Source organism: Dicentrarchus labrax, unplaced genomic scaffold (assembly GCF_905237075.1).
Source record: "Dicentrarchus labrax unplaced genomic scaffold, dlabrax2021, whole genome shotgun sequence".
Taxonomy (NCBI): Eukaryota; Metazoa; Chordata; class Actinopteri; family Moronidae; genus Dicentrarchus; species Dicentrarchus labrax.
The window spans coordinates 12,664,699-12,679,946 of record NW_026136715.1 but is presented as its reverse complement, the minus strand read 5'-3'; the positions used below and the strand labels follow the sequence as shown (position 1 = coordinate 12,679,946).

At 43.2% G+C, this 15,248-nt stretch overlaps 1 long non-coding RNA gene across 2 annotated transcripts; it reads right to left on the bottom strand.

Annotated features, from left to right (window-relative positions):
• Positions 1-520: 520 nt before the first annotated feature.
• LOC127377227 (uncharacterized) lies at positions 521-13,076 on the bottom strand. 2 transcript variants are annotated; one of them, XR_007887654.1, is made up of 3 exons: positions 11,693-13,076; positions 746-871; positions 521-659 (listed from the first exon to the last, which is right to left on the bottom strand). It is a non-coding gene; the product is annotated as an uncharacterized LOC127377227 (long non-coding RNA). The 2 variants fall into 2 exon arrangements; XR_007887655.1 differs by having other exon boundaries at positions 746-842.
• Positions 13,077-15,248: the final 2,172 nt, after the last annotated feature.

The window sequence follows — 15,248 nt, the reverse complement described above, 5'->3', positions numbered from 1 at the left end:
AAGGTTTGAGTTGATCTGCTGTTCGATATCTGTGCCCTATGCAGCGATAGGTAGAGGTTACATACTTTATGATCAGGTCATTTTTGCACACACGCACTCGCACAAACACGCAAGGTTTTGTCAGCAGTGATGCGATGAGGCTGATGGATGGCAGCAGAGAGAGAAGGGATGGACAGATGAATTTGATTTGTCTTAATGCAGGCGAACTGCGAGGTGGCGGGGCCCGACATCAGTGCATTACTACTACAGCCGTGAATGCATGTATCAAAGTAAATCAATTACCAATCGATAAGATTCTCCAATTTGCATAAATCAGACTGTTTTGAGCAGTAAGCCTCTCCCCCTCCCTCTTGTTTCCTCTGTTTCAAACAGACCATGCATGCTCTTCACCTTCATCTTCACTCCACTCGTTCAGTCCGTCTCCCCACACAAGCTCTCTGACTTTGATGTGACATTGCTTACAAAAGAATACGATGTGCTCTGCAACAACATATCGTTTTATTCTGCATACGTTTTACAGAGCAAAAGTTAAATCACTTTAATTACTATATCAGCAAAAATTACAATAAACAAATAGTTCCCTTGCAGTTTTCCCATGACTGTAAAGCAGTGGTTCCTATCCTGGGGGCTGGGAATTTCCAAAGGGATGTAAAATAAATCTGAGGGGAGATAAGTTGATTAACAAGATATATCTTAAACATATTTTTGCACAAGAGAAATTAGGTTGTTTTTGATTTTCTCATACCTTTGTGTTGTCATTGTGGAATACTGGATAGCTTAACCTCTTCTGGCCTCCATCCAAGGTGGGAACATCACTCTTTGGTTGAACCTGCTTGCAACTCCTAGACATTTGCAAAAAGAAAGAGAATAGCTAAAGAGAGAACAGAGAATAGATGAAGAGAGGTGAGAGAAGGTATTAATATGACATATACCTGTATGGTTTGAAAACAGCCACACACTTCACTAGTACTGTCTTTATGACTAGTAACTGTATGCTATTCCAGAGCTGGTTATCAATCAGCAGTTCATAGGTTCCTAATCTCTCACTCCCTCACATTTTTACACTATAAACTGAAAACTGAGTTAAATCCCCAAAGCCAGAAAGGAAATGCTATGTTTTCTTTCGATAGCCCAATGAGATCATGAGCTGAAATTCATGTTCAAACATTTGTCATTTAATAGAGTCAAGATGCATGAGCAAGAAAACACAAGCGGGGGAAAGTAGCTGCCTGTTGACATCAATTCAGAGAATTAATGTGCCCCAACAAATCTTGTTGTTTTATTTCCGCCAGTGCCTCCATTATGCGCTTTTAGTCATTAGGGCTGATACTTAATGATTGACACCCAGTTAAAGTGCACCTTCAGTGCATCGCTTATCATGACCTGCTCTTGCATACTGCACAGACATGCACACACGACTGTATGCACACACACACATATTAATATTTACTCTCTTAAACACACAAACACGCACAGCCATGCACCCACTCTCCTAAACCCCAACGTGGGCATAAATTTCTCCAGCTGTGACTTAAAAGACAAATAGCCAATAAAAGTGCCAGGGGTGTTCACACATGCGTTTCTGGCACAATCAAATCAATTTCCTCTAAGTAGCCATAAACATGTTCTCTTTTAAAAGGTGTGAGAGGGGTCCCATTATCCCTGGGCCCCCTGGCCTGCTCCTCCACCCCAGAGGTCTCTCCATAGGGGTCAGCATCAAGGCCTAATCTGTCTCAGTCCACTAGATCCATCTGTAGCTCTCAGACACAGAGAGAGCAAGACCTCAGCCACGTCCAAACCTTCTGATCACAAGACTATGTCCATTAATCAGTAGCGGGCAGCACAGTGACAAAGAGATTGCCTGGCAGGGGGTTAGAGTCTAGGGAGCTACCCAGGCCCTGCTGCAGGGTCCAGGCTGGCCTCTAGGCCTGTGGAGATCTGCATGAGGGACTAGACAAGGGGCTCTGTTGTGGTCGATGTTATTAATCAGCAATTGTTGTAAGTGAGTTGGGATTTCAAACATTTGTCAGAGTTTTTAAATCTCTAAGATCTACAGTCCTACTACTTTTGTCCTCATCCTTCTTGCACCAGTGTTTGCTTCATTGTAATGCAGTTACTGTAGTGGCTTCAAGGGGGGTACTGAGACTACAATTACCCTGGTTGTCCTTCCCATGGTGAATGATTGTAATTGTAATTGACTATAACCACTTTTTGCATATAAACCCCATGTAAAACACTCATCCCCCACCTTGCAAATGCTCCTTGTTCCCCCTCTTTCCTCAATCTCCACTGTCTGCTAAACCTTGGACCTCCAGTTTACACTCATGGGAGTTGACACTCAGCTCCTACAAATCCAGTTAATATTCAATGGCTCATTAAAGATTGATTGTGAGCTGTAAATGGGGAAATCACACACATATAAGAGCACAAAACCCTGCCTTTAGCTTGTAATTGTGCTTTATGGAGGAGCTTTGGTCCTGCTGCTCCCCTGGTCCTTGTTAGTGAAGGTTAGGGATGTATAGACCTGCAATGGCGGGGACTATGGCCTGGCCCAGGTCGACCTGGATCTTCCCAGGCTATAAACGCCAGGCCAGGGCAATCAGGCACAGGATTGCCCCCCTGAGAGAGCAGTTCATTTCTACTGCTGAAATATTTAGGAGACTGAGAATGTCCTAAGAGACTAGAAGTAGCAAATCTTTAGACACAGCCCTGTATATATGCTGGAAGGAGTAATCCCTGTACATCCCAGTCCAGGTGAGCTTTGTTGATGTTACAACAAATTACAGCCAGCATTATGGCACATGTGTAGTTTGGAATGATTTATATATGGTCAAATAATGGTTTTATCTAAATAATTAGAGTTATTATTATTTTTAGGTTCATTATATTCCAATTAAGTTCTCTGAAGCTTTAAATTGAGACTTGTTTATTCTTGGTTTCTCCCTTCTCACTGTTTCCTTCTCACTCTTTCCTTCTCGCTCTTTCTCTCTTTCTCCCTGACCCCCAGTGACCCTCTCGGTTTCCCAGGAGTCCCTGGCCTAGGCAACGCCACAAACACAATTTCCGTAATGTCATTTGCAGCATGGATGAAGGAGAGAAAGTCCCGGCTGTCAAAACCACCTCAACGCTGCAGCGAAGAAAACACGACCCGACACATGACAGATTCTTAGGTTTGTACAAATGGACAGCTCCCCAACTCCCCTCCTTCTCACTTCAAACCTCTCACCTTTTCAGTCCACTACCCAGCAGCACCTTATTCCGCTCTGCCCCTACTCTCTCGATCTTTTAAAAAAAAACATTTACCCCCCCCCTCACTCAACCACTCTCCAAATGTCTTGCCCTCACCCTTTCCCCTAAGAGTGTCACTCCCTAACTCTCCCCATGTCAAATGGGCAGAAATTACTGCATTATTAAGTGTGCGTAGAGGGCTGGGCCTCATCAAATCTAATTAAATCAGGCTGTCACATGACTCTCACTCTTGATGCATAAATATGGAGACTTAAATGACTGAGAATCAGGCTAACCTATTTCTGCCTCCTTGTTTTGTTTTATATAATTCTATAATTTAAACAATCAGTCTGTTGGTTAATGTACACTGCAGTAGAGTATATAGAGTTTTTTGTATAAAAATGCACTTAAACAGAGCAAATTATTGCTGAGTATTTTTTTTTCTGTTGGTCATTTTCCTTTATGGTTTATCCCCTTTCTTCAGCCCTCACCTCCTCCCGCTGGCATCGTAAAGAAAGGTAGGACCCCTTCAATCATTGGCTCAATCAATGAAGATGATTGGACCAGTGAACAGGAACACATTGGGTTAACACCTCCAACCTGCTCTGCACCTGATGTGACCCACAGCCACCCAGAGTGTGCTCACATCCCATTTGTCACTGCAGTTTTTCCTGGAACAGGGGGATAAGATTGAATGGGCCGCCATGGAAATATGATTTTCAGTACGCATTGTTAACTCACTGGGGAGAAGCTTTTGCCAAATTCTATCAAAGTGTGCAACTGTGTATTAAATGACTATCAAAAGGCCAGCCATCATTTTTCATGCCATAACCATGGTGTGCCAGAGAACTTACCCCTCTACAATCACAAAGAAGGCTATTGGTATTGATCTGCTGTAAAAATGTGTCGATGCCGGATATGACAGTGCTGCAGAGAAACAGTGGCAGTTTTGGATATGAAGTCATGGTTAGTATATCAGAGGCATGTATGGTGCGTGCAGAGGGCTGGGTTAATATAGCCACTTGCTCTATGTACAGATGGAGAGGAGACCTCAGAGTCACTTTCTTCCCACGCTATGGCCAAAAGTTTGGGGCTATGCAGCAGCGTTCCATATGGAAGCAGGTGGGCGTGGGGCCATGAGTGGGCGAGAGGGGGTCCCAGTGGGCGGTGGGTCATGGATCTTGGGTTGATGAAACATCAAAATGTCCCACAACAGAGAATGGTGGCTGAATGTGGTCTTCAGTGTGTAGGAAGAGAGCTGGTTAAAGTTTAACCAGCCCCATCCGCAACCCTCCATCAGCCAGCTAGAGCTGGGCTCAGCCCCACGGCCTCCCACCCCCACTGACCCCCACCCTGTTAGGGACAGAAGTGATGGATCGCCCCTGTCATTGTGCCCTATGAGGGGACCACTGCAAAGAAGGACCCGGACTCCTTGTTAATCTGACCCTCTAAGCCAGAGTGGACAACGCAACACATTATGACAACCTCCCCCACCTCCAAAAAGCAAAAAAAGAACACATGGCATGTAACTAAACTCACCCGCCTACATATGAGCCATAGCACTCTCCTCTTTTTCTTTTTATTCAGCCTATTTCCAACCCCAGCCCCCATAAACCATGACAGGAATCCCTTAGAAGCCGGGCGCGTTTGGTGAGGAGTATAAAAAGAACAGAGAAAGTTGGGCAGAAAGAGAAAAATGAGAGGTGGAGGAGAGAGACGGCGAGCAGCTGTGTGGAGTGACAGGATGCAGTGCAGATGACTAATGGTGCTGGATGAACCTGTGATATTGACGAGTGATCAGTCATGTACTGATGCCATCTCTGCCCCGAACCATGTGTTCACTTGTAAGGGGTGTAGTAATGTTGCTGCTGTTTTTTTCCTGTCTTGATTATAAGAAAAAGATACATACAACAATTTCTAAATTACAAAGAGCCTTTTGATAAAATCAACCGATAGTTTTTAAGTTTTTAATTATTTCTCTTTATGATGAGAACTTTTTCAAATTCACCAAGTCTAATAAAGCTTTTCATATATATATTATAATTTGTTATGAGTAAGTTCATCGACATCAACAAAAGCTGCTGAAAGTCATTTGAAAACACAACATTTATCTCAACCTAATAAAGAAAGTGAAAAACAGATGATAGCTTTAATATCTGAAGAGTGAAATGTCAAAGACTGCTCAGACAATGACAAAAGAAAGAAAGTCATGCTAATTTGTAATTGTCCTCCCCTTGATTATTACATGTTTCCCTTGGGGTGAGCTGGCAAAGTTAATTTTAATGGTTTGTTAAGGGAACAGGATGTCAAGCCCTTACAAGGGAAATGTAATGGACCCAAACGAGGGACATGGGTCAAGTTTACCATTTGCAGAAAAAAAAAAACTTGAATCTGGTTTTCTTCGTCCTGTGACAGTGGGGTCAGAGCTCCACCCATCTGGGTCTTAACTAGAGACACTGGGTGTCAGTAGGTGACGCAGAGGGGCACCATACTGCCCGAGTCCGGGGACTCGATCACGGATGGACATGTGTTTGTGCATGTGTGTGTGGGTGGAGGGGTTAACACACACACGCGCTGCACCTCTCTCAGCTGACTCTGAGAATATGTTTGCGTGGGACAAGTCCACCAAGACCCATCCATCAACCGGGTCCAAATACGCCCTGCGCCACTGTTGACATGGGGTTAACAACTTGACACTGACAGAGGTGGGTGAGGCCTGCGGCAGAATGGAGACTGAGACAGAGAGAGAGATGGATTGGACTGTGATCGACATTCAATTTGAATTATTGCAAATATTTCCATTTAGCAGAAAATTGAGTACATTATGAAGTGTGCACGCTGCTGGACATCTGAGAGTGATTTTCCAGATTGTTGTACACAGAAAAGGTTTGTTAAAAACTGTATGCAAACAAACTGCATCCACGCAGCAGAAGCGAAAACAGGCAGCGATGTATCTCTTCATGACCTTGTCCTTACTTCACAGTAATGCTTTAGGACTAAATAGACAAGCTTGTCAACTTGGCCGCCAGAGATGAATTATGTAGGAATTGTTCATGAAGACATTAAACTTCCTTCCTCTCAGTAATCACTGTACATTATTACACATTAAACATGCACTAATGTACAAGCCGTCAATTCTGTGGTAAGACAACAACCAGAAAGTGATTAAAAACTTTTAGGCAGCATTGATTTAAAAACTACTTTGCGGGCTACATGGAAAAAAAAACTAAACACGAGCTGTACATAAAGTTGTAAATCAGGGATGGCGAACAGGTCGGGATGCCGGGAAAGTTCCTGTCCAATAGAGGCCCAGATTGCAAAGTAAATCTCTGAGTGGCTGTGGCAGGGATGCAGGTGGAGGAAAGCGCAAGGGAAATGTAGCGTAATCTCAGCCTCAGCCACGTTATCGGCTGGGCTTTTTAACACAGGGGCCAATTTAATTGCACTTAAAGCAGAATGGCAGAACATCAATCTTGATGAGTGGATCTGCATCACAGTTCTCCCAGGCCAATCTATCACTATCTATGCCTCTGGGTAGATCCCCCCCCAACACTAACACACTCATACAGGCCCATACTCCCTCGCTGTCCCATCTGCACGTTCCCATCATGCTCTTTTTATACCACACATTGCTAAATCTGTTGTTTCCATGTTGTAGCATGTAGAAGCAATCCATAATATGTCAAACAGTATTTTCACATCAGAGAAAATTTAGCTTTAAAGGATAAGTCTGGTGATATTCTCTACTTCTGTTAATCCCATGAAAAGACTTAAACAACAATTCTTTAGTCTGTCTCTCAATACTTTCTGACTTCTGTTGCACGTAATTCTTAAAAAGTGGGTCACAAATATATGTTTACTATATACTCATTCTAAATAACTTCCTACAAAAGATGGGCACTGCAGGTTGGAACAAATGTTACTTAAACTGAATTAAAGTAGTGTATTGTAATTATTTTCATTGGCAGATTTTATATGCTAGTGAGTATTTACAGCACCAAGATAGAGTACATTGGATCGAGAGAGGCCCCATGTTCAAAGTAATAAAGGAACAGTTCAACAGTGTGACAATGTCGGTATACGACACAGAGGAATAAGCTTTGCGAATATACTCGTTAGTCGGATCAATTCATTGTTGGTTTTTGCATTTGCTACAGGATTTGTTGACAATTAGAAAATATTTAATATCACCTTCAATTCACTCCATGCCCTGTAGGAAATAACAGATACTAATCAACAGACTGTGCTGTTTCCAGCTGTAGTGATTAACCAACTCATGCCAAATGTTTATTGTAGTTATTTTTAAGTGTTCTGATTGCTTTTTTCTATTAGTACGTTTTGTTAGCATACAGCACTAAGCAATGTCAATTAAAAGCCGGCACATTTTCAGATTTACTGGTGAAGTAAATGTAGAGGGGAAATAGATACACGCATTAGGGCTTAAGCCAATAGTTCTGTGGTTAGAGAACGGTAACTACCTCCTGTGCCATAAGCATCTTGAACTCTTAGTGGCTATGGAACACTTAAATACAGAGAGTACTGGCTTCATCAAGGCCATAAAGCATAAAGAGGACTTATCTAGAGCTGAAAGCTAGGGACAGAGCCTATAGAGGAGTAATGATCCCTTAATGTGGTGGCCTCTCTCTCTCAACCTCTCGCACTCTTTCTGTCTCCTCTCCTCCTCCCACCCCCAACTGCTACATTAGCAGGGATAATAAATGAGACTCCGGCATCACAAGCATAAACTTTTTATGACCCACCTAACCAGCCTTATCAAATGTGGATGTGATTACTCTGCCAGGTGACAGACGGAGAGATGGATGGACAGAAGTGATGGAAGGGTGGGAATGCAGATGCATTTCTGGTGGAAATAAATAATTATTTAATAATTTTGTACATGAAGGAATGATGAGTGCGGAAAAGTAGGAAGAGGAAGTGTTAAAATAAAGGATGAGGAATAAAAAATGAGAGTAGAATGAGGGAGGTGAGGAGTGGGAGGATGGGAGTGTCTTGAGTGCTGCTCTGGGTAGCTGCTCTGAATGGGCTGGTAAGATGGAGTGGACAGGCTGTATGGGCCCAGTGAAAGGCGCCTTTCTCCTCTACATGATAACTTTGATCCCTCCTGTTTCCACACACCAGTCAGCAATATTGTTAAGCAGCAGTTGGTTAATACTTTAACCGAGTCCTGGTATGTAGACGAAGGGAGGAGGTACTCCCAACCCCCCCTCCTCTCTCTCTCTACTCAGACAGTTTATCCAGATATCTCTAGAATTTCCTGTTCCTATTTACTGTATTCAAATCTATTAAAATCATTCAGGTTTAAGAGTCCGTGGAGGCTCTGTTGTCATTGTCTGAGTTATCATCATCTGCAGTTACAAGTTATGAAGAAATGATAAAATATGAGAAAATATCAAACATAATGTAATCAAATATAAAATTGTAACATTCAATAAGAAATGCATTTAATAAAATAAATAAATATCACAAAGACAAATATAAATAAAATTACAGAAATATAGTAATGGAATGTGAAATATAACGCAATTACTTTTATCACATGCACTCTATCATATAACATAATCAGAAATGAGGGATAAATATTTGGCATGCTTTTTGGCTGCCTTTTGCCGTTTACAAGTTTGGATACTAAAGACACATAATTCATTTTAAAGTTTAGTTTTAATGTTATGGTGATGCTTAGAAATTATAATTGCCTTTCTGCTGTAAATTTTGCCTCCAAATAACTGAAAAAAGCTGCTTGTTTAATGTATATTTTATTACACTAGTTGTTCCCCACCAAGTTATTTTATCTTTTACACTTTTTGGCCGAGATGCAGAATTCTTATTGGAGTCGCGGGGTTTTCCTCACAGTAACTACTGTGCCATGTTAGCTGTATGACTGATAGCGTGGATGCATGCTAAACATGTTTGACATGTAGTTTTTGTTCTGCCTCATTAACGAACGGCCCGAGTATGAAGAGATCAGATTAAAGGTAATTAAAATGACAAAAACACACCATCATTCCTAATGCAGCTGTAATGACGGCCTAAGTGTAGCTGAATGCCAACCCCCTCAGCCTCTTTTTCCTCTCTGTTCCTCCCTCCGCTCATCCCTCTCTCCAGCTCAGCTGTGGCTACAGAATCATTAACCTGGCTCTGTGAGTAGGATGTGCTGACAGAACACTCTGCTATTGTGCTTCCTGTCATCTTCAGGAAATCAGGGCTTCCCCCTGCTGTCGAGGTAAAGCACCACTGGGTGATGAGCGATGCCAATCTTTCTCTTCGTTCCTCCTTTTATTTTGTTCTTCGGTTTATCTCGGTTTATCTCATTCCCTTTACCTCTCTTTATGTCCCTCGACCAAAACTGCTTGCACACAAAAAAATGTCGTTTAGTAAAATATCCAATACCTGTCCAAAGTCCCAGAATCAGCAGAACATCTGAGCCACATTTAAATGCCTAAAATAATTATTAAAATTAGACTTTTAACTCCAGGGAAAATTCCTTCGTTTTCAAATAATTTACTTTGTTAATTTATTAAGAACTACTCATTTTCTAAGACAAACACAGGCTAAAATATATTATACATAACTAGAAGGTGGACAAAATAACAGATATTACACACTTACACACACTACAGATATTATACACTTGAATATGTAATAAAATCCAGTGCAATCCCACGAGAGAAATTAATACAATTCATTTCTAACAGTCCCACCAAAAACTGACAATCAAAAGCTTTACAGTAGTATTTATAGCCAAACTATTATTCTGTTATAAGGTGTTTCCTATATTATGACCACCCCCGTGTGTGCGCGTGTGTGTGTGCACCCCCTGATTCAAGTGATGGAGTGGCTATGCTCTGTCATGAGCTGCGCAGAGTTGACGCTTCCTTTACATGGCAGCTGCAAGGCTCCAGTGATGTATCAGAGTCAGCAGAAGCATTGATCAGAACCAGGGTTAATCATTGCTCCGGGAACCCAGAGAGATAGAGGCTGCCTGGGGAGAAGTAAGCCAGGGGAGTGGGCGGCTTCACCACAGGAGGCCTGCAGCTCTACAGTAAAGGAATGCTGGCAGGGAGACATAACCACTCGCCTGTTTGTCTCACTGTCCAACTATCAAATGTTCATAATAACAAACTGCAAAGGTCTGTATGCTTGTGTGTGTGTGTGTGTGTGTGTGTGTGTGTGTGTGTGTGTGTGTGAGTGTATGTGTGAGTATGGGGTGGGGGCTGATGGGACCAGCAATGTAATCCCCTTAAATGGACGGACTTCCGAAATGTGGGCAATGTGAAGCCGGATCTGTGCTGTGTCTACTCAGCAGTACCCATTCACTCCCATGAGCTGGGGAGTTAATAATTCAAAAGAGAGATAGGGGGAAAGAGGCCATAGGCCTGAGTGACAACACGGAGAGCGAGAGGGAGACAGAGACCAGTGAGAGTGGAAAAAGAGACCGCACTGGGAAGGATGAATGTAGAAATAATAAAAGAAATATTCCAGAAGGCAACTTTATCACGTTGGAGAAAACTTACATGACATGAAGTTGTGTATTACTAAACTGACCCACAAACTACACGAGCAGAGGCCTTTCCCTCCGTTCAGCTTCCCCCCTCCTCTCCATCCTCTTCTCCTCTCACTACCAGTCCCTCTGGGATGACTATTCCCTGCGACCTGCCGTCACCACCATAACTGTTGCCAACATCAAAGTCCAGGATGCTCTTTCCAAGAAATGCACGTGAGGATATGAAGGGAACACACACATAGACCTACAAATAAGTGGCTGCACAGATAAACACACAAGCCTGCACACACGCACACACACACACACACACAGATACTTGAAGGAATGTTAGAAATGCCAGTAGGAAGGATGAGGGGCAATGGGAATACAAAGAGGTCGATCTCCTCAGAGGGGAGGAAAAACAGGGCAATAAAACCGTCAAGTCAAGCCAAGAATCTGCTGATGGCACACATACATATACGCAAGTTCAGAGAGACAAAAGAGAATCTGTCAAGCAGATAAAGCCATCACTTCTCCTTTTCATCCCTGGTTTTGTCCAGAGGCGTCCCCCTTTCACCTCTCCTCTGCCACGCCAACACTTGTCAGGCAAGAGAGTCATTAATGTTTAGCTGGGCAGTGATGGCAGCGCTGACAGGACTCATCTGTCTAAGAAGACAAGATGAGAGCGAGGGACAGCCCATCAAAGGATGCCACTTAGAGAGTGAGAAGGAGAAATGAGGGGGGAAAAAAGGAAAACGCAAGGTTGGACGGACAGGGAAAAGACCCATCTTTCTTTGCAGAGTTAAAGGTTACGTCACCAAGGTGGGCTATAAAATGATGCTATTGTCATCTCCATCCTTCCCCTCCCATTCTGTCTCTCTATCCATCCACCCACCTACACAGCCCCCTTCTCCCCACCCCTCCACTCCCCTCCACGTGCTTGTCAGCAGTTTGATTCAGTACCTGCAGGTTAGTTACTCATTGAGCTGAGGAGGGACCGTAGCTGGTGGAGGTGTATGGACGGCTGTCTATGGGCAGCCACTGGTGGTTGGGGGCTGCTGTTTGATTGACACATCTGCCTGCGTCGTCCATTCCCTCCTGTAAAGACACAAGACACAAAGCACAGGAAGTGGAGGGAGGTAAACAGCTTTGAATATGAATGGTACACTGCAGGGGCGGTTAATAATTGGGAAGTGTTGGACTATTAATCTGAGAGACAAGGCGATGTCGGGTTTTGTCACCAAACTGTACAGCCTTCTGTATATACAGTTAAAGTATCTCAGTTTCCGATAAGCCATTCACAGTAATATCACAACCACAATAAGAACAGTAAGTACTTTAATAAAGCCATTATACTGTTATCCACTTTCATGCTCTGCTGGACCTCTAATGAAACACTGAGGCCATAAATCAGAACTTCTCATAACAAGCTTTTTCAACTTTCCACTTCCAGTTTTACATTTTGTGCTGCATTTTTTTTTTCATGTTAACCAGCGCTTCGTCGCGGTTTATACCGTGGATTGTTTTACGAGTGACTTACTGATAACATGATAACATTTGTTTGCTGTCTTCCAAAAATAGATCTGTTTGGATGTTTATGGGTATTTGTGCCTATGTGAACATGTCCAAACATCTATGAGCGCAGTGCAGTAAATTAGTGTTTCCCTCCATCTCTCCAGATGTGTCAGAAGTTAATGGAGAAGGTGCTTTGACTGCCATGACAAGTTAAGTAGAGGGAGCGGGACCATTGTCTTCCAAATCAGCTGTCAGTGTGTTTCTGCTGTCAGCAGTTTGACTCACTACCTGCCTGGTTAATCATCGAGCCGCTCCGAGCTGCGAGCTGTTGGAGGTGTATGGCCCACCGTCACGGACCCCCATCATCGCCACAACAGGACAACATCTGATTGACAGATTAGCAAGCACTGGCGCTTTTTCAAAGAAAGACAGGGGGGGAAAACAGGGCGGAGAGTAGTGATTGGAATTGAAGGAGACTCAAAAAGGAAGTGTGAGGTAGAGGAGGTGTGTGTTTGTGTGGGTAGGTAGGGTGGAGGAATGAAGGTTAACAGGTCTTCTCAGTTGTGTTTGTGTGTGGAGGAATATAATGATGTAAGACGTCCTGTATGTGCTGAAAGTTTCTGCAGTGGAAAGTGGAATGGACGGGTAAAATGAGAACATTTACAGGAGAGTGAGAGACGGATGGGCAGATAAAAACATCAGGGTTTCTGTCCCCGTCTGTTCTCATAACTGTGTAGCTATAAAACAAACAGAAACAATGTCCAGGAAGACTGAGGAAGAGGAATGGAGACAGTCTGACAAATAATCAGGATTCCTGTGAAAGTGAAATTGCCTCCCCTATTGGACATTAACGCTGCTACAACCAACATTAGCCCCCCCCCCCCCTACCGCGATAAGGTTATCCCCACTCTAGTCCTCTCCCCCTCCTCTGATTCCCTCATGCACGCCCGCTGAGGTTTGATTTCAAATGGAAAAATTAATGGGAGAATAATAGCCTTGGGCCTTGCTCTCGTCCACGCACACATCTTAGTTGGTCTACAGGGGTACACAGAGGGGGAGTAAAATTTAGATCCATTCGCCTCCCTTGGCTTGCTGTTCCATTGTGACACACACACACACACACACACACACACACACACACACACACACACACACACACATACACAAGGGACATTGCCACCCCCCCCACACCCTTCTTTTACACCTTAGAGAGCTTAACTTTCAAATATTAGTACAGTGGCTGTGCGGATTTCAAATAAATAAATAAATGAGGAAGCAATGATTAGCAATTCTCCTGATAGTTATATCAGTGTGTTTCATATTCATTTTCACTTCCAGGAGAATATTTCTGCAGAAACAGTGATTCTGAGAACTTTCCAAGCTTTTACAGGGGCTAAAACTGGTGCGAGGAGGGTTTTTTTTTTCACTAGTTTTTTTTGCAGCGATTTAAGGAGTCCTTGCTTGGATTTACACAAAACAGATCAAATAATGACTCTCCTCCTCCAATATATTGTATTTGATTTACAGTAACAAAGTACACATGATGCTTGCAGGGACAAGAGTAAAGATAAACCGTGTTATCCTTGCAGTTCTGAGTACCTCTGGCATAATATTGGCAAGAGTCGGGTTTTAAAGGGCATAAAAATAGATGCACGCACACACAAGATGTGCAAGTTTCACTTCAGCTGATACAGGGCCAAGTTGGTTGCAGGCATAATTAAATCAAAGTTAAGTCTCATTGCTCTTAGGCTTCCAACACAAGGAGAGTGTGTGTGTGTGTGTGTGTGTGTGTGTGTGTGTGTGTGTGTGTGTGTGTGTGTGTGTGTGTGTGTGTGTGTGTGTGTGTGTGTGTCTGGCCGAGGTAGGGGGTCGGTTGTTAAAGAGTTTAAAAGCGGAAGAGGAGTTGGTGTAGAACCAGTATTGATGTCGGGGATGCCCACTGGCACTTTCTGTTCAAACATTTTGAGAGGACCGACCTGCCCGAGCTGCAGCGCCCGGGTGGCAGGATTCCCGCTCTTCCTGTTTCTCCTGACTTTGAGGAATTTTACGGTGAACAAACTCCCAGTGCTCCTCTTACACGCCCCACACCTCATCAGATACCTGCCTCAGCAAAACTAGAGACAGACCAAGAGAGCGAACTTTCCAGGCATTTGAGAGTTCCTATCTCTTGTCACCCTTTCCGTGTATCTACTTTTAATATCACTGATTCAATCTCACTGTTTATATTAGATATTCTTCCACTAAAAGCACCAGGTGATGGATACAAGTTAGACCTTATGATTGCTATCTGACTGACTTTATTATACACCACTTCTTTCTCTTTGACTCAACATATAAGCAGAATGTGCTGTGTGAGGAGTGTAAAATAGCCTAAAACAGGAAGAAACCCTTTTTTTTTGGGACCTGGTCCAAAAGGAAGAATTTTCAGACTGCTGCCAAAAATCAAGCAGACTGACAGAGAGGAGTCTTCTCTTTTCTAAGGGTGTTGGGTCATGCTGAGCCCTGACTCATGACTCAAAAGTGTGCAATTTCAACAATATTACAAACATACTGACTGAAGTATATATGATGTTCACCTGTGACGGTTCAAATGTCTCAGCTCAGACAGCTACCGAGGAGCATAAACCTACAAGTTTGAGAATGTTCAAATTCAAGAGACTTACAGTAGGCGGAAGAGGAGGTTTACAATACATTGAAAGAAAACAAAAGGCTGGTGGAAGGGTGTCTAGGGTAGAGTGATGGTGCGACACACTTCTAAAGAAAGCCACGGTCCCCATCGCATCTCGCAGTGTGCCTGTGGGCACATGTAGCATTAATTGCTGCCTCCACAGAGCCTGCAGACTGCACACACTATCTATTGCTCGCATCAAAGAAACCAAATGCTGAACTTTATGAAATTTTTATTCAATGTGTTCACTTCTCTTCCCTTTTTCCTCTCTTTCTTCCTTTTCCTATTCCCCACCTTGGCCCCCCTCTCCCTTTTTAGCTCAGCCACCAAACAGAC